The 16,589-nt window shown below is 43.6% G+C and overlaps 1 pseudogene; it reads left to right on the top strand.

Annotated features, from left to right (window-relative positions):
- LOC112254153 lies at positions 1-16,307 on the top strand (annotated as a pseudogene).
- The last annotated feature ends 282 nt before the right edge of the window (positions 16,308-16,589 follow it).

The raw sequence follows: 16,589 nt of genomic DNA, 5'->3' as shown, positions 1-16,589 counted from the left end.
GTTACCACTGACACAAAGTCATACAACCCGCCTAATTCTACAAATACTTTTCTTAAAATGAGATTTTATTCAACCTAACCGTGAATGAAGACCAAAAATCGATGTGTACTTTGTGGCTGTGGTAACTAGTGCAAACCACCTGGAGCCGAATCCCGTCACATCATTGTACAATTAGTTTATTTTTCAGACTTTGGAAACACTTTCCTATCTCAGTTGTCTGTTCGGTGTTGATACTAGAGGGGTTCCGGTGGTGAGAAGACGACGAGGGTGACTGAACAACCGCTGACATCATGGCAACGGACTCCTGGGCCCAGGCTGTGGACGAACAAGAAGCCGCGGCGGAATCGGGTAAGCACTAGCCCGAACTGCGCTTTTGACGAAATGTTAGTCCACCTGCCTATACTTCGTCTAGTTCTCTAGCTACCGCGTCCTCTGTCAATTTACCTAAATGTATTGTAAGCAATGAACATTGTATGCATGATTCAAAGACTCCCTCAATCCTAAAACCGATCAACATCACGACGACTAACGCTAGCTAGTAACCAAGTGAGCTAACATTCTAACTCGGCCAGCCAGATCAACAAGTAACAAGAGGTTTGTTTTTGATGGTAATGCATGCCATTACGCTTATGACACACAATTTGATTTCGTACTAGATTACAATTATTGCTTCTCGCGACATGTTCACGAGCATGTCATCTGTCCAGGGAGCTGAAGATTCCTAAGTGGCCGGGCATGCGTGTGTGAAATCAGTGGTTGATGTTTACCCACTCATCGATCTGTCAGTGCACAAAGTTAGCCCTTCTCATGACTCCAATGGGGCTCTCGAGAACCAAGTCAAAGCCAGCAATCATTCTTTGTTTGTAATTGAAAGGGTGCACCTGAAATGACAAGTAACAACATAATCAAAATTCCTGCACGCCCCCAAAAACATTAAAGGTTTTTGTTTCCTAGATTGGTAGCCTGCAAATCAAAGACAAGCTTGAGGGAAATGGTAAGATAGGTTCTCAGCCGCCTTAGGTCTATAAACATATTTTATTTTAAAACGTATACTTTGTTCTGAGAATACAAGCTAACACATAACATATTGAACCCACACAGGCGCAGCAAGCACGACAACAACAACCACATCAGCAGCAGCAAGTGCTTCAATGTCTGCATAGATGGAAGGAGGCGAGGGAAACAAAACAGAGGAGGAGGAAGACGACAAAGGTGGGCACAACCAAGACAACAGACCATTGCAGCTTGGCCTCACAGAATACGGTTACTTATTTATAGTATGCTTAAGCTTACTTTGACAGAAAGCCCGGGTCGCTTCAATGATCAGATGTTCATGGAAATGTTCAATGTTGTCAAAGTACTGCTCCGTTCTTCAACTTGTAACAGCATGTCCAAACTGACATCTCTTCTGGTGTATTTTATGTTCCTTAGATGACAAGGCGGCACAGTCGTTGTTGAATAAGTTGATATGCAGTAATCTAGTGAACACAACCAATCAAGTAGAGGTCCATCAGCGGGATCCTAACTCTCCACTCTACTCCGTAAAATCATTTGAGGAGCTGCGGCTGTAAGTAATGCTACAAACTGTCCAGCTATAGACGGTCAAGGGGTCATGTTTATTAGGCATCAAATGGAAGGAAACAGACTGAAATGGGCACGGAATACCTGAAATGAACTTGCCCCCCCAAAAAAATATATATATATTTTTGCTCTCTGTTGCGAAATATTTTAAAACATTTTCAGTTGTGAGTCTTATTGAACACAACCAATGTGCTTTTCCCATGGTGCCCTGTCTCCTTTTCTCTCTTTAATGCACCAATGCAGCCATTTTTTTCCCATCTCTATCAAATCATTTCTGGGTAACAATTAAGTACCTTACTGTGATTGTTTTCAAATAAAATAAAATATATATGCGCTACAGTCAATTATGATTGCATGTCTACTTATATTAACTATAGCATTATTAATATACGCCTACTGTATGATAGCTAGCAAATTAATTAGCTAACTAAGGTTAGCCTGCCTAGCTACTGCTGAAGGAACATGTTATATTTCTCCAATTTCCGAAAGCAAACCGAACAAAAACATCATTAGTTTTATGAGACCTGTTTGTGCATTAGTAGCACAATTTCAAACTTATTTATATTAGTTTTTACTTTTCTAAAAAGTTTACTCCATATCGACGTTGAAGTTTTAAGTTTTGGTGGACTTTTCTTAGCGGATGTACAATCATCACAAATTGAATTATGGGGCGTTTCAGGCTCCGAAGTGAACATAATTGTACACTCGCAAACTCCATTTCAAAACGAGGGCTGAGGGTCTTACTCTGCAAACTTCCCTTGCTTGGCTAATCATTTGGACCGACGACAAATATGGCCGTGGGGATTCCCCCAAGGGCATAAGGCGAGGGTAAGTGGACGAGGGTGTTTGAAACGCAGACTTTGTTATTGGTCTATTTAGTTATACCGCCTGGTAATGTCGCTAGGCAGGCGAAAACTCCATCCCACCAAAACAGGCTGAAATTTCAAGCAGTGTTTTCAAACCGCTCTTACACTAAAAGTGCATTATCATTTTCACAATTTCACAGAATTATTCCAACCTCATAGTGTGGAAATATATAAAACAGAAGAAAATCATGTTTTTGACTGTACTCGGCCTTTAATATTCACTGTGTCCTTACCCCCTTCCCGTCCTCACAGTAAACCTCAGCTGCTTCAGGGAGTATACACCATGGGCTTCAACCGCCCCTCCAAAATCCAACAGAACACTTTACGCCTTGATGCTCGCAGAACTGTGAGTTTACAGAGAGCTTCCTTTAGATTTGAGTTAAAACATGAGATCACTACCAAGAGTCTACCTCCCTCACTCTCTTGCTCTTCCCCATTTAAGACTGCTGCTTTCGTCCTGGCCATGCTCAGTCACGTCGACCCCAACAACAAGTTTCCTCAGGTGAGTCTGACCTCTGAACCCTGATCTCTCTGTGTCATATTCATTAGGACACACAGTTCCAGGTAGTATGTCCAAACGCGCCTAATGAACATGACCCAGGTGTAAAGGGGCAAGACTGCATGGGTGTGTCTCCATTGTTCATAGTGGCATATTTTGGGCATTAGCAGGTGAGATGTTTAATACCACTTTTATCTAACACCTTCCTCTCTCCTCTCCCCTAGTGTCTGTGTGTGTCTCCCACTTATGAGCTGGCCTTACAGACAGGGAAGGTCATTGAGCAGATGGGGAAGTACTACTCAGAGGTCAAACTAGTCTACGCCATCAGAGGAAACAAACGTAAGTCTATTACTTAGTCCTTTACTGTCTCTTAAAAGAGGTTGCAAAATGCTAGTATAAAATAAAAATCCAGGTTAATTTATGCAAATTTTAAATGGTTTAAGTTCAAAAAGTGTCTATGGTATCAAAAATCTTTCGACAAGCAATCTAAGTAAAGTCAGTCTGAACGTCTCAGCATTGGTTTGGAGTTGATGGTGAATGAGGAGAGGTCGAGAATTGGATATCTTTTTTTTTCTAGTGTATGGACCTTTTTGCCATTCGAAATGCATTGATATATCCGTAGCAACGGTGCAATTTGCTCTACTCAATGAAGCGACATAAAGAGAGGTGTTAGTTGGCTAACTGCTTTTCGTCACTCTAAACTCTGACAAACAGCTGTTATTGGTAGAATAATTATGTTCTAGATTCTGTTCCAGATTTTAATAGCACAGAAATAGACCAAGATGTCATACCCTCTAAGTTTGTGTGAGTATCCTTAGCAACAGCTCTGTTTGGGCTGCATAATGATGAGACATAAGGGGGTTGTTAGCTAGCTTTTGTTTGTCACTCTAAACTCCTACAAACAGCTAACTTTTTATTGGTAGAATATATTTTTTTGTTCAAACCAGATTTGAATAGCAGTATATGAAGATTTCATACTCTAAGTCTTTGTCTTACTTGTTGTGTGAGTGGTCAAAACAGCAGTTGTTTTGGAAATAAATGTGTTAAAACAGATCTATTGTTAGGATCGTAGCTGATATATATTTGTTCTGCAAACAGATTTGAAAGAAATATACGAAGATGTCAAATCAAATTTATTTATATAGCCCTTCGTACATCAGCTGATATCTCAAAGTGCTGTACAGAAACCCAGCCTAAAACCCCAAACAGCAAGCAATGCAGGTGTAGAAGCACGGTGGCTAGGAAAAACTCCCTAGAAAGGCCAAAACTTATGAAGAAACCTAGAGAGGAACCAGGCTATGTGGGGTGGCCAGTCCTCTTCTGGCTGTGCCGGGTGGAGATTATAACAGAACATGGCCAAGATGTTCAAATGTTCATAAATGATCAGCATGTTCGAATAATAAGAAGGCAGAACAGTTGAAACTGGAGCAGCAGCACGGCCAGGTGGACTGGGGACAGCAAGGAGTCATCATGTCAGGTAATCCTGGGGCATGGTCCTAGGGCTCAGGTCCTCCAAGAGAGAGAAGGAGAGAATTAGATTCACACAGGACACCGAATAGGACAGGAGAAGTACTCCAGATATAACAAACTGACCCTAGCCCCCCGACACATAAACTACTGCAGCATAAATACCGGAGGCTGAGACAGGAGGGTCAGTAGACACTGTGGACCCATCCGAGGACACCCCCGGACAGGGCCAAACAGGAAGGATATAACCCCACCCACTTTGCCAAAACACAGCCCCCACACCACTAGAGTGATTTCTTCAACCACCAACTTACCATCCTGAGACAGGGCCGAGTATAGCCCACAAAGATCTCCGCCATGGCACAACCCAAAGGGGGGCGCCAAACCAGACAGGATGACCACATCAGTGAATCAACCCAATCATACCCTCTAACTTTTTGTCTAACTTGTTGGGGAAGTGGTCAAAAGGTGTTGTTTATAAAAAGTTAGATAAAATGTTGTTCATGCCGTGTTACTTAAACAGCTGTAAAGTTTTATTGGTATCAGATAATTCTGTTTAATATTTCAGATTTGTATAGCAGAGAAATACAGGAAGATTTCATATGCTTTAACCTTTTGTCTAAGTTGGTTGCGAAGTGTTCAAAGTAGCTGATGTGTCAAAAGTTACATTGTTTACAGTGTATATTAGTGATGATGTCACAATGGGAAGTTTTAGAAGAGCCAAACTCAACTGGTGGACTGCGATCCGGGTCCGGGCCCAGAGAAGGGTCAATCCGGACCGGACCACATCGCATTTTGATACATAAAGTTAATAAATTATTTTTAGACGGCTTTTTTAAAAAATCTACCGGGCACAGCCCTCTCTTTAACTCCGCAACCTCTCTTTCTTACTCTCTCTCGAAGCAACGGCCACCTACTACTAGTGCCCCGTCTAATCCAATCGAGTAGTTATATGCAAATACAAGAAACCGCGTCTTACGCAATTACATCAATCCAAATATCCTCTGCGAACCTTGGGACAGGTAGACGGAAAGAAACAACGTTTTGACCGTAGTTCACAACTGTTAATATCACAGATAGAAAGAACTTAGTTACCAGTATCTTTGTTAATATAGCTTGTAAAAAAATAAAGGTTGACTCTGAAAACCGTATTTTCAAAGACAATTGGATGGAACAGCATGTATTCATTCTCCCCGTAACTAGCACAAAACTAGCACATATGTGCCTGATATGCAGTGAGTCCTTAGCTCTTGTGAAAAGTCCCAATGTTAAGTGCCATTATGAGCCCAGACATAGTAAATTGGATCAGATGTATCCCCTGAACACTGAGGTGAGAACAAACCAGATTAACCAACTCAAATCCCAATATGAGATGTTCACCAAAGTCCTTGTCAGTTTCCTGACAGCCCAACAATGTGCAATGGATTTTTCACTGAGGATAGCTTGGGTTTTGGGAAAACACCAAAAAACATGTTCAGACGCTGAGATGGTAAAATAAGGCATGTGTAAAGTTGCTGACACCTTGCTTGAAGGTAAACAAAAAGATGAGCTCAGGGAGAAGATCAAACAAATCCCACTGTCAGATTCCACAACAATGAGGACTGAAATATTAGCTGAAGATTAAACTTCACATCTTGATGAAGGCCATTCAGAATGCAACATGCATTTCATTAGCTGTGGCTAAATCAACAGATGACACTGATTATGCCCAGCTTCTGGTGTTTTGTTTGATTTCATAACGAAACAAAGAAGGGATTCTGTGAGGAGCTGTTGGGCTTAACAAATCTAGAAGCACAGACTCTGGGAGAGGATATCCATGAGGCCATCAAAGGGATAATGACAAAAAAGGGGGATAGATCTGAAGTCCGTGGTCTCCATCACCACAGATGATGCTCCAGCCATGATAGGAAGAATAAGGGTACTGGTTGCACATTTGAAAGAGGACCACCATGACCTGACATATCACTGCATCATTCATCAATCGGTCCTATGTGCCAGTCTGGGAAAATAATAATATTCTTGAGGTCATGATAACGATGATTAAACTGGTCAACATTTTGAGAGAAACATCAACTGCAGCGAGGCAATCTGACAGAGACCAATGCCAGTTTTGAGGACTTACTACTGCGCAATGTCAGATGGCTCAGCAACGGCAGGGTTTTGGAACTCTTGTGGGCCATTTGGGAAGCAAATGAGAGAGTGACCAGGCAACTCAGTTTTTGGAAGATGAGAAGATGGAAACAGTTGCATTTTTGACAGACATTACATCACACCGTTAATCAACTGAATGTTAATCTGCAGGGATGGGACGACACAGTGTATGATATAACGGCAGTCCGGGCTTTCCAGAAGAAATTGGAGCTTTTCCAGAATGATCTCCAGGGAGAACTTACTTGTCCACTTCCCAAATCTTCTGGTGTAAATGCAGGGTGACAAAGGTGTTTCCAACCGTGTTGATTTCATCCAGAAGCTAATGGATAACTTCATGGCTCACTTTGATGACTTCACTATTGGAAGAGAACTGCTGCTGCTCATCCAGAACCACTTCTTGGTCACAAATATGACAAAGTTGTCAGAAGCAAAACAGTTCTTCAGATTGGTAGGTGTTGCATCACTGCACATGGAGTTGATTGAGCTGCAAGAGAATGTGGCTTTGAAGGAGCAGGCTTGTGCTTTAACTTTGTAACCTTTTAGGGAAAGATGCTACCTGTAGCTGATGTCCCTGTTCTCAAGAAACTGGCACTCTACATCCTGACCATGTTTGGCTCCACATACAGCTGTGAATCAGTCTTCTCCACAATTAACTTCTTTTAAAAACAAATACCTCACCAACCTCACCAATGAACAACTTCTCCAGTGTCTGAGTTGATCTCACACTTTTGTGCAAAAGTTCAAAGCATTGGTAGGAGATTTCTCTCACTGATGCAATGGAAAGGCCAAGAGTGACTTCTACATGAATAATGCATGGCCCACAGTGATGTTCAGATTTGCATTCAGATGATTATTTCTGTTCAACTCTCCCTCCTTCTCCAGAATACATGCACTTTATTTTATTTAAGTGTTTTTAATTCAAGGCCCATGTACAATGGTTCACAGTACACTTTTTGCATAAGCAATTATGCAACCACTTTTATTCTTCAGCAATGTTGCACGTTTACATTCAAAAGAAAGTTGAAATAAATTAAAATACTTAGTCTCATTTAATGTACATTTTATATAACAACATGTCGACAACTGTCTTACTACGCTGTACCACAGTGCCGATAAAGGACGATGTCAACCCGGACCTTTGCCACTTAGGAAATTTGTGTCACTGGACCTTCTCAAAGAGTAGTTGACTACCCCTGCTTTAGTGTTGAAAAAATAAGTCCCATTAAACTGAATGACTGGACCAAAAGAAAGACTAATTATGAAAGATGTATACAAATCAAAAAGTTGTATGCAAGCAACCTAACCCAGATTACACATTATAAAGTTTGAATGGCGTTTCTATCTTAAACGGTGTAAGAGGAGTAGCCAGCAGAAGAATAAGAATGAGAAGTAGTATGACGAAGAGCTAAAGTCGGGACTTTTGCTTCGCAAGTCTCACCTAAATACACAGTTTGGTTTGGGTTAAGCACTATAGTGAGAAAAGGGTGATCTATCTTCCTCTCCCCCCAGTGCAGAGAGGCACGCAGCTCCAGGAGCAGGTAGTGATTGGGACGCCAGGCACCATGCTGGACTGTTGTCTGAAGTTTAAATTCATCGACCCCCAAGAAGATTAAGGTGTTTGTCCTGGAAGAGGCTGATGTCATGATTGCTACACAGGGACACCAGGACCAGAGCATAAGCATTCAAAGGTACCAATGCGCACACAAACACACAGATCCCCTCCGCCCTCTGTGTTTAAGGATATTGCCCCCCCCAAAAAAAAAAAACACCACACTGACCCTGACACCCCCCACGCTCTGTATTTTAGGACGCTACCCAAACGGTGTCCGATTCTCCTGTTCTCTGCCACGTTTGAGGAGATGGTGTGGAACTTTGCCCATTGCGTCGTCCCAGACCCCCAACATCATCAAGCTAAAGAGGAGACGCTGGACACCATCAAGCAGTACTACGTCATCTGTCACAGCAAAGAGGAGAAGTTCATGGCCCTCTGCGACATCTACGGGGCCATCACCATTGCTCAGGCCATGATCGTCTGTCATGTGAGTTAAGAGGAGTTATTCGGGGCGAGTCATCTGGACGTTTGCAGGTGCAGAATCACTAATCGTTATCACATGATGTGTAGTTATTTGGGAAGCAAGGTGATTTGTAGATCAGTGATTCGGAGCAGTCTGTCTGCATTGTAGTCGATCTCAAAAACACACAATGTATTTGATTTATTCTGAGATAAGGGATGTGGAATATCAGGACATTTTCAATCCCAACTGCCAAGCTTTAAATTTTGAAATGTTATAAGCAGTATTACCATATTGCTTACACCTATTTGATAATCTCAGATCTACACAACGGGCTAGGGGAGAGTTTCAAGTGGGTAGGGGGTTGATTTGGTATGTGGTGTTCCTCTCGGTATACTTTATCCCCCTTCTCTGTCCTCCCTCAGACAAGGCTGCGGGCTGGCTGGCAGGTGAGCTGTCCCGGGAGGGCCACCAGGTGGCGCTGCTCAGTGAGATGCAGGTGGAGCAGAGAGCTGCTGTTATTGACCGCTTCAGAGAAGGAAAGGAGAAGGTCCTGGTCACCACCAACGTCTGAGCCAGAGGTTACTCAACCAACCATTCTAACGGGAGCTTTGAATGCATTTAACTGAATTGAATGATCTGTATGTGGAAATTGTCTACAGTATAGGACTCACTCAGGGACAATACAGACATGCATCAGAACACATAGACCTGAGAGCTCTTTTAGAGAAAGACTTTCAGTTAAGGTAGTCATACAAGAGCAACTCTGACTCCTGCACATGGCTGGTCTATCTCTACTTGGAAAACTATTGTTTACACTACCTTTTTTTTTTAAATGTTAAAATCAAATTGTATTTGTCACATGCACCTGAATACAACAGTGAAATGCTTACTTACAAGCCCTTAATAAAAAACAAAGTGATAAGTAATATAGAAAATAAAGTAACAAATAATTAAACGGCAGCAGTAAAATAACAAGCGAGGCTATATACAGGGGGTACCGGTACAGTCGATGTGCAGGGGCGCCGGTTAGTTGAGGTAATATATACATGTAGGTAGAGTTAAAGTGACTATGCATAGATTATAAACAGAGAGTAGCAGCAGTGTAAAAGAGGGGTCTGGGTAGCCCTTTGATTAGCTGTTCAGGAGTCTTATGGCTTGGAGGTAGAAGCTGTTAAGAAACCTTTTGGACCTAGACTTGGCGCTCCAGTACCGCTTGCCGTGCGGAGAGAACAGTCTATGGCTAAGGTGGCTGGAGTCTTTCACATAATAGGGCCAGTCCTCTTCTGGCTGTGCCAGCTGGAGATTATAACAGAACATGGCCAAGATGTTCAAATGTTCATAAATGACCAGCATGGTCAAATAATAATAATCGCAGTGGTTGTCGAGGGTGCAACAGATCAGCACCTCAGTAGTAAATGTCAGTTGGCATTTCATAGCCGATCATTCAGAGTATCTCTACCGCTCCTGCTGTCTCTAGAGAGTTGACAGCAGGTCTGGGACAGGTAGCACATCCGGTGAACAGGTCAGAGTTCCATAGCCGCAGGCAGAACAGTTGAAACTGGAGCAGCAGCACGGCCAGGTGGACTGGGGACAGCAAGGAGTCATCATGCCATGTAGTCCTGAGGCATGGTCTTAGGGCTCAGGTCCCCCGAGAGAAAGAAAGAGAATTAGAGAGAGCATACTTAAATTCACACAGGACACTGGACAAATATTCCAGATATAACAGACTGACCCTAGCACCCCGACACAAACTACTGCAGCATAAATACTGGAGGATGAGACAGGAGGGGTCAGGAGACACTGTGGCCCCATCTGATGATACCCCCAGACAGGGCCAAACAGGCAGGATATAACCCCACCCACTTTGCCATAGCACAGCCTCCACACCACTAGAGGGATATCTTCAACCACCAACTTACCATCCTGAGACAAAGCCGAGTATAGCCCACAAAGATCTCCGCCACGGCACAATCCAAGGGGGGCGCCAACCCAGACAGGAAGACCACGTCAGTGACTCAACCCACTCAAGTGACGCACCCCTCCTAGGGACGGCATGGAAGAGCACCAGTAAGCCAGTGACTCGGCCCCTGTAATAGGGTTAGAGGCAGAGAATCCCAGTGGAGAGAGGGGAACCAGCTAGGCAGAGACAGCAAGGGTGGTTCGTTGCTCCAGTGCCTTTCTGTTCACCTTCAAACTCCTGGGCCAGACTACACTCAATCATAGGACCTACTGAAGAGATGAGTCTTCAATAAATACTTAAAGGTTGAGACAGTCTGCATCTCTCACATGGGTAGGCAGACCATTCCATAAAAATTGAGCTCTATAGGAGAAAGCCATGTCTCCAGCTGTTTGCTTAGAAATTCTAGGGACAATTAGGAGGCCTGCGTCTTGTGACCGTAGTGTACGTGTAGGTATGTAAGGCAGGACCAAATTGGAAAGAATGGGTAGGAGCAAGCCAATGTAATGCTTTGTAGGTTAGCAGTAAAACCTTGAAATCAGCCCTTGCCTTAACAGGAAGCCAGTGTAGGGAGGCTAGCACTGGGGTAATATGATCACATTTTTTGATTCTAGTCAGGATTCTAGCAGGTGTATTTAGCACTGAAGTTTATTGGGTAGGCAGAGGGAGTCTTGAAGGGCATCAAGGAATCTTTGGGTTGTCTGAGAATTTATAGCACGACTTTTGATGCTCCTTAGTTGGGGTCTGAGCAGATTATTTGTTGCGATTGCCAACGTAATAAAATGGTGGTCCGATAGTCCAGGATTACGAGGAAAAATATTAAGATCCACAACATTTATTCCATTGGACAAAACTAGGTCCAGAGTATTACTGTGGCAGTGAGTAGGTCCGGAGACATGTTGGACAAAACCCACTCGATGAGTCTGATGGCTCCGAAAGCCTTTTGGAGTGGGTCTGTGGACTTTTCCATGTGAATATTAAAGTCACCAAAAATTAGAATATCTGCTATGACTACAAGGTCCGATAGGAATTCAGGGAACTCAGTGAGGGATGCTGTATATGGCCCAGGAGGCCTGTAAACAGTAGCTATAAAAAAAAAAGTGATTGAGTAGGCTGCATAGATTTCATGACTAGAAGCTCAAAAGATGAAAACGTCTTCTTTTTTTTTGTATATTGAAATTTGCTAACGTAAATGTTAGCAAAACCTCCGCCTTTGCGGGATGTGCGGGGGATATGGTCACTAGTGTAACCAGGAGGTGAGGCCTCATTCAACACAGTAAATTCATCAGGCTTAAGCCATGTTTCAGTCAGGCCAATCACATCAAGATTATGATTAGTTCATTGACTATAACTGCCTTGGAAGTCAGGGATCTAACATTAAGTAGCCCTATTTTGAGATGTGAGGTATCACTATCTCTTTCAATAATGGAGGGATGGGGATAGCTGAGCTGACGATACTGACTGTGCTAGTGGCAGACTCCACTAAGCTGGCAGGCTGGCTAACAGCCTGCTGCCTGGCCTGCTATAGAGATCCTGGATGGCAGGAAGCTTGGCACCAGTGATGTGCTGTCCCGTACGCACTACCCTCTGTAGTGCCTTGCGGTCGGAGGCCGAGCAGTTGCCATACCAGGCTGTGATGCAACCAGTCAGGATGCTCTCGATGGTGCAGCTGTAGACCTTTTTGAGGATCTGAGGACCCATGCCAAATCTTTTCAGTCTCCTGAGGAGGAATAGGCTTTGTCGTGCCCTCTTCATGACTGTCTTGGTGTGTTTGGACCATGATAATTTGTTTATGACGTGGACACCAAGGAACTTGAAGCTCTCAACCTGTTCCACTACAGCCCCGTCGATGAGAATGAGGGCATGCTCGGTCCTCCTTTTCCTGTAGTACACGATCATCTCCTTTGTCTCCAATCGCGTTGAGGGAGAGGTTGTTGTCCTGGCACCACATGACCAGGTCTCTGACCTCCCTATAGGCCGTCTCATCGTTGTCTGTGATCAGGCCTACCACTGTTGTCATTCATAAACTTAATGATGGTGTTGGGAGTTGTCTGGCCATGTAGTCATGGGTGAACAGAGAGTACAGGAGAGGACTGAGCACACACCCCTGAGGGCCACCTGTGTTGAGGATCAGCATGGTGGATGTGTTGTTACCTACCCTTACCACCTGGGGGGTGGGCCGTCAGGAAGTCCAGGATCCAGTTGCAGAGGGAGGTGTTTAGTCCCAGGGTGCTTAGCTTAGTGATGAGCTTTGAGGGCGCTATGGTGTTGCATGCTTACGTAGGTGTTCCTTTTTGTCCAGGTGGGAAAGGGCAGTGTGGAGTGCAATAGAGATTGCATTATCAGTTGTGGCGCTATGCAAATTGGAGTGGGTCTAGTGTTTCTGGGATAAAGGTGTTGATGTGAGCCATGACCAGACTTTCAAAGCACTTCATGGCTACAGACGTGAGTGCTACGGGTCGGTTGTTATTTAGACAGGTTACCGTAGTCTTCTTGGGCACAGGGACTATGGTGGTCTGCTTGAAACATGTTGGTATTAAAGACTCGGTTAGGAACAGGTTGAAAATGTCAGGGAAGACACTTGCCAGTTGGTCAGTGCATGCTCTGAGTACACGTCCTGGTAATCTGTCTCTAGCCTTGTAAATCTTGACCTGTATTAAGGTCTTACTCACTTCGGCTATGGAGAGCATGATCACACAGTCGTCCGGAACAGCTTAAGCTCTCCTGCATGCTTCAGTGTTGCTAGCCTCGAAGTGAGCATAGAAGTAATTTAGCTCATTTGGTAGGCTCGTGTCACTGGGCAGCTCGCGGCTGTGCTTCCCTTTTGTAGTCTGTAATTTGCAAGCCCTGGCACATCCAACGAGCGTCGGAGCCGGTGTAGTACGATAACATTTTTGTCCTGTATTGACGCTTTGCCTGTTTGATGGTTCGTCAAGGGCATTGCAGGTTTTCTTATAAGCTTCCGGGTTAGAGTCCCGCTGCTTGAAAGCGGCAGCTCTACCCTTTAGCTCAGTGCAGATGTTGCCTGTAATCCATGGTGTCTACTTGGGGTATGTACGTATGGTTACTGTGGGGACGACGTCATCGATGCACTTATTGATGAAGCCAATGACTTACGTGGTGTAATCCTCAATGCCACCGAAAGAATCACGGGAAATTCCAGTATTACTCACGTCGGCCACGGAGGAGAGCCCACAGTCCTTAGTAGTGGGCCACGTTGGTGGCACTGTGTTATTCTCAAAGCGGGTGAAGTTGTTTAGCTTGTCCAGAAGCAAGACGTCGGGGTCTCGTGTCTGAGCCGTTGAATTACGACTCCACTTTGTATCTATACTGACGTTTTGACAGTTTGATTGCCTTTCGGAATGAATAACTACACTGTTTGTATTCGGTCATATTCCCAGTCACCTTGCCATGGTTTAATGCGATGGTTCGCACTTCCAGTTTTGCCCCAATGCTGCCATCTATCCACAGTTTATGGTTAGGGTAGGTTTTAATAGTCACAGTGGTTACAACATCTCCTATACACTTCCTGATAAACTCACCAATCGTATCAGTGTATTTGTCAATGTTATTCTCAGAGGCTACCCAGAACATATCCCAGTCTGCGGAATCAAAACAATCTTGAAGCGTTGATTCCGATTGGTCAGACCAGAGTTGAATAGACTTTATCACAGGTACTTCCTGTTTTGAGTTTCTGCCTATAGGAAGGGAGGAGCAAAATGGACTCGTGATCAGATTTGCCGAAGGGAGGTCGGGCCTTGTAGTGTTTTAACAGCTCGAGTACTACAGTCAATGTGCTGATAGAACTTCGGTAGCGTTTTTCTCAGATTTGCTTTGTTAAAATCACCAGCTACAATAAATGCGGCCTCAGGATATGTAGTTTCCAGTTTGATAAAGTCCAGTGAAGTTGAGGGCCGTCATGGTATCGGCTTGAGGGGGAATATGCATGGCTGCGACCCTAACCAAAGATAATTATTTTGGGAAGTAATACGGTCGGCATTTGAGGTATTCTCGGTCGGGTGAACAGAAGGACTTGAGTTCCTCTATGTTATCACACCTCGCCCTGAGCTCGTCAACTTTATTATCCAGAGAATGAACATTAGCGAGTAATATACTCGGAAGCAGTGGGTGGTGTGTGCACCTGCTGAGTCGGACTAGAAGTCCACTCTGAGTATCTCTCCTCTGCCGGCTGTGTTTTTGGTCAGCTTCTGGAATCAGTTCAATTGCCCTGGGGGATACTAACAAAGGATCTGATTTGGGAAAGTCCTATTCCTTGTCGTAATTCTGGTGAGTAGCCGCCTCTCTGATATCCAAAAGTTATTTCCCGGCTGTATGTTATAACACAAAAGAAATCTGGGCTAATAATGTAAGAAATAACACTTTTTTTTTAATACTGTGAAGTTTCCTAAGAGCTAGAAGCACAGCAGCCCTATCTGTCGGCGCAAAATGATCTGGCCATCCACCCTTTCTCATCTGTCTTTCTGACCTTTCCTCCAGGTATCGACGTGGAGCAGGTTTCCGTGGTGCTAAACTTTGACCTGCCGGTGGACAGAGACGGTGACCCAGACAATGAGACGTACCTGCACCGGATTGGCCGCACAGGTCGTTTTGGGAAGAGGGGATTGGCCATCAACATGGTGGACAGCAAGTTCAGGATGAATGTCCTCGACAAGATCCAAGGATCACTTCAGTAAGTCACGATGGAAATGCTATGTTGTGCAATATTTCTCTATATTAATTTCTGCATGCTATATGACACAGAATTATCAACCAAGAACAAAATAACAACTTTAGAATACGTCCACTGCAGAGATTTATCCAGTTTAGCTAGTCATCCATTTTCTTTTGAGATATAACATGTTGTTTTTTTCTCTCCATAAGACAATAGTCTTTAGAATGACCTAATCCTTATTCCCCATCATCCACAGATAAGAAAATTGAGAACCTGGACACAGATGATCTGGATGAGATTGAAAAAATTGCTAGCTGAAGAGAGTGTGTGTACGTATACAACCTGACTGCTCCAAGGACTTTAGCCCCCCCTCTTACATGCCACACCAACTCCTCAGACTCCTCCTCTGCTCCCCCCAACCCCACACTGACTGTACTCCTACAGTGTTTTATAGTTTTATTTAAGTTGGAGAGAGCGAAGTAGAGCAAAGGCCACAAACACAGCTATAATGTTTACATGTGGTGGAAATGTTTTATATCTCTGGTATTTTTAATAAGTCTCTGAAATGTACGGGTTTCACTCTTTGTACTTCTTAATGAATAAAGTCTGTAATATTAGGGAATATTGTCTAAGTGTGCATTGTAATGCCATGGTACAATGGTAGGCTTGGAGCACAATGGATTGTGTTTAGCTTTTTTATTTTTTATTATGCAAATGAAATGTTACTTGTAGTGCCGCTGTTTTCCCAGTTCATGCATTACTTTTGGTGGAGTGGAAACAAGTGCCATCATTTTACAGAGATTTTTGTATAAAGGCCCAGTGCAGTCGTGATATTCCTGTGTTTTATAATATTTCCACCCCGAGGTGAGAATAATACTGTAAAATTGTGAAAAATGCTAATGACTTTTTAGTGTAAGAGCCTTTTGGAAAGACTACCTGAAATTACAGCCTATTTTTGTGGTATGTAGTTGTCACCATACTGCAAATTAGTTAAACTTGACCCCCCAAAAAACATCTGGGTCAGATGGTTTACCCTTTCTTCTTTAAGGTTGCTGCCCCTATCATCGCCAAGCTTATCTCTGACCATTTAACCTGTCTCTCCTCTCTGGGGAGGTTCCCATTGCTTGAAAGGCAGCCCCGGTCCGTCCTTTATTTAAAGGGGGAGATCAAGCTGATCCTAACTGTTATAGGCCTATTTCTATTTTGCCCTGTTTATCAAAAGTGTTGGAAAAATAATAATCAATAATCAACTGACTGGCTTTCTTGATGTCAATAGTATTCTCTCTGGTATGTAATCTGGTTTCAGGCTATGGATGGGTTACTGCAACCTTATTAAAGGTCCTTAATGATGTCGCCATTGCCCTTGATTCTAAGCAATGTT

The sequence above is a fragment of the Oncorhynchus tshawytscha genome, linkage group LG07 (genome assembly GCF_018296145.1).
Source record: "Oncorhynchus tshawytscha isolate Ot180627B linkage group LG07, Otsh_v2.0, whole genome shotgun sequence".
NCBI lineage: Eukaryota > Metazoa > Chordata > Actinopteri > Salmoniformes > Salmonidae > Oncorhynchus > Oncorhynchus tshawytscha.
The sequence above is the reverse complement of the archived record's forward strand: the minus strand, read 5'-3'. Positions and strand labels throughout refer to the sequence as shown.